General features: G+C 45.7%; 1 long non-coding RNA gene across 5 annotated transcripts; it reads right to left on the bottom strand.

The window, feature by feature from the left end:
* Positions 1 to 499: 499 nt before the first annotated feature.
* On the bottom strand, positions 500 to 9867 carry LOC113616860 (uncharacterized). Of its 5 annotated transcripts, none has more exons than XR_003431425.1 (3): positions 9829 to 9867; positions 8743 to 9105; positions 500 to 537 (listed from the first exon to the last, which is right to left on the bottom strand). It is a non-coding gene; the product is annotated as an uncharacterized LOC113616860 (long non-coding RNA). The 5 variants fall into 5 exon arrangements; XR_003431429.1 differs by lacking the exon at positions 9829 to 9867 and adding an exon at positions 9384 to 9561 and having other exon boundaries at positions 8743 to 9080; XR_003431426.1 differs by lacking the exon at positions 500 to 537 and adding an exon at positions 994 to 1017.
* Positions 9868 to 10099: the final 232 nt, after the last annotated feature.

The following is a 10099-nucleotide window of genomic DNA, read 5'->3' as shown; positions in this document are numbered from 1 at the left end:
ACCCATACCCTAACACGTACGCTAACCCTAAACTGTTGTAGTACCCTAAACTGTACCCTAAGCTGTCCCCAATCCCTAACCCTAACCCTAACCCTAACACTTACCCAAAGACTTACCATAACCCGTTCCATAATCCTAACCCATAAACTAACACTAACACATACCTTAACATGTACGCTAACACTACACCATTGTCGTACACTAACCTGTACCCTAAAGTGTCCCCGATCCCTAACACTAACCCTAACCTGAAGCCTTACCGTAACCCGTTCCCTAATCCTAAACCGTACACTAACACTAACCCATACCCTAACACATACGCTATCCCTAAACTGTTGTCATAATGTAACCTGTACCCTAAACCGTCCCTGTTCTATAACCCTAACCCTAACCCTAACCTTAAGACATACACGAAGCCTTACCCTAACCCGTCCCATAATCCTAAGCCGTAAACTAACACTAACGTGTACCCTAGCACGTACGGTAAACCTAAACCGTTGTGGTAACCTAACCTGTACCCTAAAACGTCCCCGTTCCCTAACCCTAAACCTAACCCTAAACTGAACCCTTACCCGAAGTGTTACCCTAACCCATACCCTAATCCTAAACAGTACACTAACACTAACCCCTTCCCTAACACGTACGCTAACCCTAAATATTTGTCATACATGTACCTGTACTCTAAACCGACCCCATTCCCTAACCCTAACCCTAAACCTTACTCAAAGCCTTACCCTAACCCATCCCCTAATCCTATCCCGTACAGTAACACTAACCCATACCCTAACACTTATGCTAACCCTAAATCGTTCTCGTACACTAACCTCTACCATAAACCATCCCCGTTGCCTAACCCTAACCCTAACCCTAACTCTAACCCTAAACCTTACCCGAAGCCTTACCCTAACCCATCCCCTAATCCTAAACCATACACTTACACTAACCTGTACCCTAACATGTACACTAACCCTAAACAGTTCTCGTACCCTAACATGTACCCTAAACCATCCCTGTTCCCTAATCCTAATGCTAACCCTAACACTTACGTGAAGCCTTACCCTAACCCATACCCTAATCCTAAACCATACACTAACACTAACACATACCCTAACACATACGCTATCCCTAAACCGTTGACGTTACCTAACCTGTACCCTAAACTGTCCCTGTTCCCAAACCCTAACCCTAACCCTAAGCCGTATCCGAAGCCTTACCCTAAACCATCCCCTAATCCTAACCCGTACACTAACACTAACCACTACACCAACACGTACACAAACACTGAACATTTGTCATACCCGAACCTGTACTCTAAACCGTCCCCATTCCCTAACCCTAACCCTAACCCTAACCCTTGCCCAAAGACTTACCCTAACCTGTCCCCTAATCCTAACCCGTACACTAACACTAACCCATACCGTAACACATATGCTAAACCTAAACCATTGTCATACCCTAACCTATACCCTAAACCGTCCGCGTTACCTAACACTAACCCTAACCCTAACCCTAAACCTTACCCGAAGCCTTAACCAAAACCCGTCCCCTAATCCTAACCCGTACACTAACAGTAACCCGTACCCTGACACGTACACTAAACCTAAACCGTTGTCGTACACTAACCTGTACCCTAAACCGTTCCCGATCCCTAACCTTAACCCTAAACCTAACACTTACCTGAACCCTTACCCTAACCCATCCCCTAATCCTAACCTGTACACTCACACTAACACGTACCCTAACACATACAATAACCCTAAACTGTTGTCGTACCCTAACCTGTACCGTAAACATTTTCTGTTCCCTAACCCTAAACCTAACCCAAAACCTAACCCTTACACGAAGCCTTACCCTAACATGTCCCCTAATCCTAACCCGTAAACTAACACTAACCCCTATCCTAACACATACGCTAACAATAAACCTTTGTCATACCCTAACCTGTACCCTGAAACTTCCCCGTTCCTTAACCATAACCATAACCCTAACAATAACCCTTACACGAAGCCTTACCCTAACCCGTTCCCTGAAAGTAACTCGTACGCTAACACTAACCCGTATCCTAACACGTACGTTAACCCTAAAGCATTGTCGTACCCTAAACTGTACACTAAATCTTCCCCGTTCCCTAACCCTAACCCTAAACCTAAACCTTACCCGAAGACTTATCCTAACCCGTCCCCTAATCCTAACATGTACACTAACACTAACCCATACCCTAACACGTACGCTAACCCTAAAACTTCGTCGTACCATAAACTGTACACTAAACGGTCCACATCCCATTACCCTAACCCTAACCCTAACCCATACCCAAAGCCTTACCCTAACCCATCCCCTAATCCTAACCCATACACTAACATTAACCCATACCCTAACACATACACTAACCCTAAACCATTGTCGCACTTTAACCTGTACCCTAAACCGACCCCGTTCCCTAACCCTAACCCTAAGCCTAACCGTAATCCTAAGTCTTACCCGAAGCCTTACCTTAACACGTCCCGTAATCCTAACCCATACATTAACACTAACCCATACCCTAACATGTATGCTAACGCTAAACAGTTGTCGTACCCTAAAGTGTACCCTAAACATCCCTGTTCCCTAACCCTAACCCTAACCCTAAACCTAACCCTACCCGAAGCCTTACCTTAACACTTCCCCAGTCCTAACCCGTACACTAACACTAACCCATACCCTAACACATAAGCTAACCCTAAACCGTTGCCATACGCTAAACTGTACCCTAAACTGTCCCCGTTCCCTAACACTAACCCTAACCCTAACCCTAACCGTTACCCAAAGCCTTACCGTAACCTGTCCCCTAATCCTAACCCATACACTAACCCTAACCCATACCCTAAAATGTACGCTAACCCTAAACCATTGTCATACACTAACCTGTTCCCTGAACAGTCCCTGTGCCATAACCCTAACACTAACCCTAACCCTAACTCTTACCCAAAGCCTTAAATTAACTCGTCCCCTAATCATAACCCGTACACTAACACTAACCCGTACACTAACACATACGCTAACCCTAAAACGTTGTCATACACTAACCTGTACCCTAAACCTTCCCTGTTCCCTAACCCTAACCGTAACCCTAACCCTAACTGTAACCCTTCCCCGAAGCCTTACCCTAACACGTCCCCTAATCCTAACCCTAACACTATCCTGTACCCTAACACATACGCTAACACTAAAAATTTGTCATACACTAAACTGAACCCTAAACCATACCCGTTCTGTATCCCTAACCCTAATCCTAACCCCAACCCTAAACCTTACCCGAAGCCTTACTCTAACACGTCCCATAATCCTAAACTGTACACTAACACTAACCCTTACCCTAACATGTACGTTACCCCTAAACCATTGCCATACCCCAGCCTGTACCTTAAACATTTGCTGTGCCCTAACCCTAACCCTAAACCTTACCCGAAGCCTTACCCTAACCCATACCCTAATCCTAAACTGTACACTAACACCAAATCATACCCTAACATGTACGCTAACCCTAAACAGTTGTCATACCCTAACCTGTACCCTAAACCATCCCCATTCCCTAACCCTAACCCTAACCCTTACCCGAAGCCTTACCCTCAACCGTCCCCTAATCCTACCCGTACGCTAATGCTAACCCATACCCTAACATGTACGCTCACCCTAAAGCGTTGTCGTACCCTAACCTCTACCCTAAACCATCCCCATCCCCTAACCCTAACCCTTTCCCTAACCCTTACCCAAAGCCTTAGTGTAGCCCGTCCCCTAATCCTAACCTGTACACTAACACTAACCCGTACCCTAACACGTGCACTCACCCTAAACCGTTGCTGTAACCTAACCTGTAACCTAAACCGTCCCCATCACCTAACCCTAACCCTAAACTTAACCCTTACCCGAAGCCTTACACTAACCCATCCCCTAATCCTAACCTGTACGCTAACACTAACCTGTACCCTAACACGTACGCTCACCCAAAACTGCTGTCGTACACTAACCTGTACCCTAAACGGTCCCCATCCCATAACCCTAACGCTAACCCTAATCCTAACCCTAACCATTACCAGAAGCCTTACCCTAACCCATCCCCTAATCCTAACTCATACGCTAACACTAACCCGTACCCTAACACGTACACTCACCCTAAACGGTTGTTGTACACTAACCTGTACCCTAAAACGTCCCTGTCCCCTAACCCTAACCCTATCCCTAAACATTACATGAAGCCTTACCCTAACCCGTTCCCTAATCCTAATCCGTACGCTAACACTAACCCATACTCTAACACATACTCTCACCCTAAACCATTGTCATACCCTAACCTGTACCATAAACCGTACACGTCCCCTAACCCTAACCCTAACCCTATCCCTAACCCTTACCCGAAGCGTTACACTAAACCGTCCCCCAATCCTAACCCGTATGCTAACACTAACCCATAGCATAACACGTACGCTCACAGTAAACCGTTGTTGTACCTTAAACTGTACACTAAACCATCCGCATCCCCTAACCCTAACCCTTACCCGAAGCCTTACCCTAACCCGTGCCCTAATCCTAACCCGTACACTAACACTAACCCATTCCCTAACACGTACGCTCACCCTAAACCGTTGTCGTACACTAACCTGTAACCTAAACCGTCCCCTAACCCTAACCCTAACCCTAACCCTTATCCGAACCTTTACCCTAACCCGTCCCTTAATCCTAACCCGTACGCTAACACTAACCCATATCCTAACACGTATGTTCATCCTAAAACGTTGTCGTACACTATCCTGTACCCTAAACCATCCCCGTCTCCTAACCCTAACCATAAACCTAATGCTAACACTTACCCGAAGCCTTACCCTAACCCGTCCCCTAATCCTAACCCGTACACTAACAATAACCCCTACCCTAACACATACGCTACCCCTAAACCATTGTCATACACTAACCTGTACCCTAAACCGTCACAGTTCTCTTACCCTAGCCCTAACCCTTACCCTATCCCTAACACTTACCCAAAGCCTTACCCTAACCTGTCCCCTAAACCTAACACATACAGTAACACTAACCCATACCCTAACATGTACGCTAACCCTAACCATTGTTGTACACTAAACTGTACCCTAAACCATCCCCATTCCCTAGCCCTAACCCTAAACCTAAGTCTTTCCTGAAGCATTACCCTAACTCGTCCCCTAATCCTAACTAGTACAGTACCACTAACCCATACCCTAACACGTACACTAACCCTCAACTGTTTTCGTACCCTAACCTGTACTCTAAACTGTCCCCGTTCCCTAACCCTAACCCTAACCCTAACAATTACCCAAAGCCTTACCCTAACCTGTTCCCTAATCCTAACCTGTACACTAACATGAAACCTTACCCTAACACGTACGCTAATCATAAACCATTGTCACACACTAACGTGTACACTAAACCGTCCCCATTCCCTAAATCTAAACCTAACCCTAACCCTAATCCTAAGTCTTACCCGAAGCCTTACCCTAACCCGTCCCCTAATCCTAACATGTACACTAACACTAACCCATACCCTAACACGTACGCTAACTCTAAACTGTTGTCGTGTGCTAAACTGTACCCTAAACCGTCCCCATTCCCTAACACTAACTGTAACCTTAACCCGTACCTGAAGCCTTACACTAACCTTCCCCTAATCCTAACCCATACATTAACACTAACCCGTACCCTAACACGTACACTAACCCTAAAACGTTGTCGTACACTAACCTGTACCCTAAACCGTCCCCATTCCCTAAACCTAACCCTCTCCCTAACCCTAACCCTTGCCCGAAGCCTTACCCTAACCCATACCCTAATCCTAAACCGTACACTAACACCAAATCATACCCTAACACGTACGCTAAGCCTAAACAATTGTAGTACCCTAACCTGTACCCTAAACCATCACCATTCCCTAACCCTAACCCTAACCCAAACCCTAACACTAACCCTTACCAAAGCCTTACACTAAACCGTCCCCTAAACCTAACCCGTACACTAACACTAACCCATAACCTAACACGTATGCTAACCCTAAACGGTTGTCATACCCTAACCTGTACCCTCAACTGTCCCCTAATCCTAACCCGTACACTAACAATAAACTGTACCGTAACACATATGCTAACCCTAAACTTTTGTCGTACCCTAACCTGTACCCTAAAACGTCCCTATTCCCTAAGCCTAACCCTAAACCTAACCATAACCCTAACCCTTACCTGAAGCCTTACCCTAACACTTCCCCTAATCCTAACCCATACAATAACACTAACCCATACCCTAACACGTATGCTAACACTAAATGGTTGTCACACACTATCCTGTACCCTAAACCATCCCGGTTCTCTTACCCTAACCCTAACCCTATCCCTAAGACTTACCCGAAGCCTTATCCTAACCTGTCCAATAAACCTAACACTAACACTAACCCGTATCCTAACACGTACGCTAACCCTAAAGCATTGTTGTACACTAAACTGTACCCTAAACCGCCCCCGTTCCCTAAGCCTAACCCTAAACCTAACCCTAACACTAAGCCTTACCCGAAGCCTTACCCTAACACGTCCCCTAATCCTAACCTCTACATTACCAATAAACCATACACTAACACATACGCTAACCCTCAACCATTGTCGTACCCTAACCTCTACGCTAAACTGTCCCCGTTCACTAACCCTGACCCTAACCCTAACCCTTACCCGAAGCCTTACCCTAACCCATCCCCTAATTCTAACCTGTACACTAACACTAACCCGTACCCTTACACGTACGCTAACCCTAAACCGTTGTCGTACCCTAATCTGTAACCTAAACCATCCCCATTCCCTAAACCTAACACTAACTGTGATGCTAACCCTAACCATTACCCAAAGCCTTACCCTAAACCATTCCCTAATTCTAACCGGTACACTAACACTAACCCATATTCTAACACGTACGCCAACACTAAACAGTTGTCATACACTACCTGTACCCTAAACCATCCCCGTTCCCTAACCCTAAACCTAACCCTAACACTCACTCGAAGCCTTACCCTAACCCGTCCCCTAAACCATCCCAGTTCCCTAACACTAACCCTAAACTTTACCCAAAGCCTTACCCTAAGCCGTCCCCTAATCCTAAGCAGTACACTAACACTAACCTGTCCCCTAACACGTACGCTCAGCCTACACCATTGTCGTACCTAACCTGGACCCTAAAGCATCCCCGTTCCCTAACCCTAACGCTAACACTTATCCAAAGACTTACCCTGACCCGTCCCCTAACACGTACGCTAAAACGAAACACTTGTCGTACCCTAAACCGTCCCCGTACCCTAACAACGTGAACCCTTACCCGAAGCCTTACCCTGAGCCGTCCCCTAACATGTACGCTTACCCTACACCGTTGTCGTACCCTAACCTGGACCCTAAAGCATCCCCGTTCCCTAACCCTCACCCTCACCCTCACCCTAACCATAGCCCACACACTTACCCAAAGGCTTACCCTAACCCGTCCATTAATCCTAACACGTACACTAACAACACTAACCCGTACTGGTCTTTTCAGGCTCTTGATACTACTTGCCAAATTGCAAAGCAAACATTTCTCACCACTATTCTAATATCCATTTAGGCAGGTATTAGAAGAAGTAGAGTTTGTGTGCGTGTGTTTGAATGCATTAAAATTAGACCAAGAAGTCCCTTCGTGGGATTCAGATTGACTCCATTTAAGTCTGGTGTCCCGCTCTGGCTGAATTCATTGTGTCCAGGAGCCAACGTCCCATTGTACCAAACGGCTGCTTCAGTGTGTGAGTTCAGGCCTGTGGTTCTTAGAAAAGGGATAGTGGGCATAGAGCCCCTCAGGTGACTCTAATATGCTTGAATTCTCCTGTACGTTACTAATGTGGACCAATATATCAAGTCAATGCTTCATTCCTACAGAGAATTCTGTAGTTCTCTTACTTGACGACCAAAAAATAAAAGAAACCTTTATGTTTCAAACCAGATTCTGTGTGCAAAGTGCTCTGGGATCCAACCTAGGACCTACCTGTACACAGAGATTCACCTCTGCACTTCTGCACAGGTAAGGGAAATTGCCTCCTGTTTTCAGGTGAGCCCTCCAGGCATTAGGATACAGTTTGTACATTTCTTCTTTAGCTTCAGTTGAAAGTGCACTCTGGTCAAACACCTTTAACAGAACATGAGGCCCAAACTGTTATTTCAATGTGTCCTTTGCATGTTCAGCAAAGGGCCACCCCCCCGCCCAAACCTTACACTAACCCCTACTCTCATCCTAACCTGTACCCTAACCTGTTGTCATACACTAACCTGTACCCTAAACCGTACCCTTACCCTAACCCATACACTAACCCATACCCTAACCCTAAACAACTTCTAATCCTAACCCATACACGAACACTAAGCTGTTCCCTAACATGTACCCTAATCCATTGTCATTCCCTAACCTGTACCGTAAACCCTACCCATTCCCTAAGACTTAGCCGAACCCATACACTAATCCGTACAATAACCCCTACCCTAACATGTACCCTAACCCTAAACCATTGTCATACCCTGACCTGTACCCTAAACCCGTCCCCTAATCCTCACCCATACACTAACACTAACCCGTAACCTAAAACGCAACGTAACCCTAACCCGTTGTCATACCCTAAACTGTACCCTACACCATACCCATTCCCTCAGCCTCATCCTAACCCTTACCCTAACCCATAACGTAACCCTAACCATAACCGTTACCCTAATCCTTACAGCAACCTGTACCCTAATACTAATTCATATGCTAACACTAACATGTACCCTAACAGTACCCTAAACCAAGCCTGATCCCTAACCTGTAACCTAATACTCACCTGTACACTAACACTAACCCGTACCCTAACCCTAAGTTGTTGTCATACACTAACCTGTCCCTAAAGCTCACCTGTTCCCTAACCCTTACTCTAACCCGTAACCTAATACTAACCTGTGCACTAGCACTAACCCGTACCCTAACTATAACCCTTACCCTTACCCGAACCATAACCTACTCCTAACCCATACACTAACACTAATCTGTACCCTAATAAGTACCCTAAGCCTAACCCGTACCTAAACCGTACCCGATTCCTAACCCTTGCCCGTGCACTAATCCTAATCTGTACACCAAAACTAACCCGTACTCTAACACATACCCTAACCCTAACCCATGTCGTACACTAACCTGTATCCTAAACTCTGCCCATTCCCTAATCTTAACCATAACCCTTACCCTTACCCAAACTGTACCCTAATCCTAACCCGTACACTAACAATAACCCATACCCTAACACGTACCCTAAACCATACCCTAATCCCAACCCTTAAAATAAAAATAACCCGTACCCTAACACGTAACCTAACCCTAACCTGTTGTTGTACCCTGACCTGTACCCTAAATGATACCCATTCCCTAACACTAACCCTAACCCTTACCCTAACTCGTATCCTAGTCGTAACCAGTACACTAACCCATACCCTAATCTGTACCTTAAACCGTACCCATTCCCTAACCATAACCCTAACTCTAACCCTTACCTTAACCCTAACTTTTACCCTAACCCTTGCCCTAACCCGTACCCTAATCCTAACCCACTGGCGTACCCTAAACTGTACCCTACACCATACCAGTTCCCTAACCCTAATCCCAACCCTTAACCTAACATGTAACATACTCCTAACCCATACACTAACACATACCCTAACCCGTTCTCATACCCCTAACCCTAACCCTAATACAAATTCATACACTAACAGTAACCCGTAGTCTAACAGTACCCTAAACCTAACACATTGTCGTACCCTAACCTGTACCCTAAACCTAACCTTTACCCTAACCCATACACTAACCCGTACCCTAATTCTAACCCATAGACTAACCCGTACCCTAACGCTAACCCTAGTCCTTACCCTAACCTGTATCTTAATCCTAACCAATATACTAATACTACCCCATACCCTAACACGTACCCTAGCCCACATCCCTTGTTTACCCTAAACTGTACACTGAACCGTACCTGTTCCCTAATCCTAACCATAACCCTAAACCTTACGCT

This window comes from Aethalodelphis obliquidens, unplaced genomic scaffold (genome assembly GCF_003676395.1).
Source record: "Aethalodelphis obliquidens isolate GAN/ISIS:26980383/991018 unplaced genomic scaffold, ASM367639v1 scaffold658, whole genome shotgun sequence".
In the NCBI taxonomy this organism is placed as follows: domain Eukaryota; kingdom Metazoa; phylum Chordata; class Mammalia; order Artiodactyla; family Delphinidae; genus Aethalodelphis; species Aethalodelphis obliquidens.
This window is presented reverse-complemented; position numbering and strand designations above follow the sequence as displayed.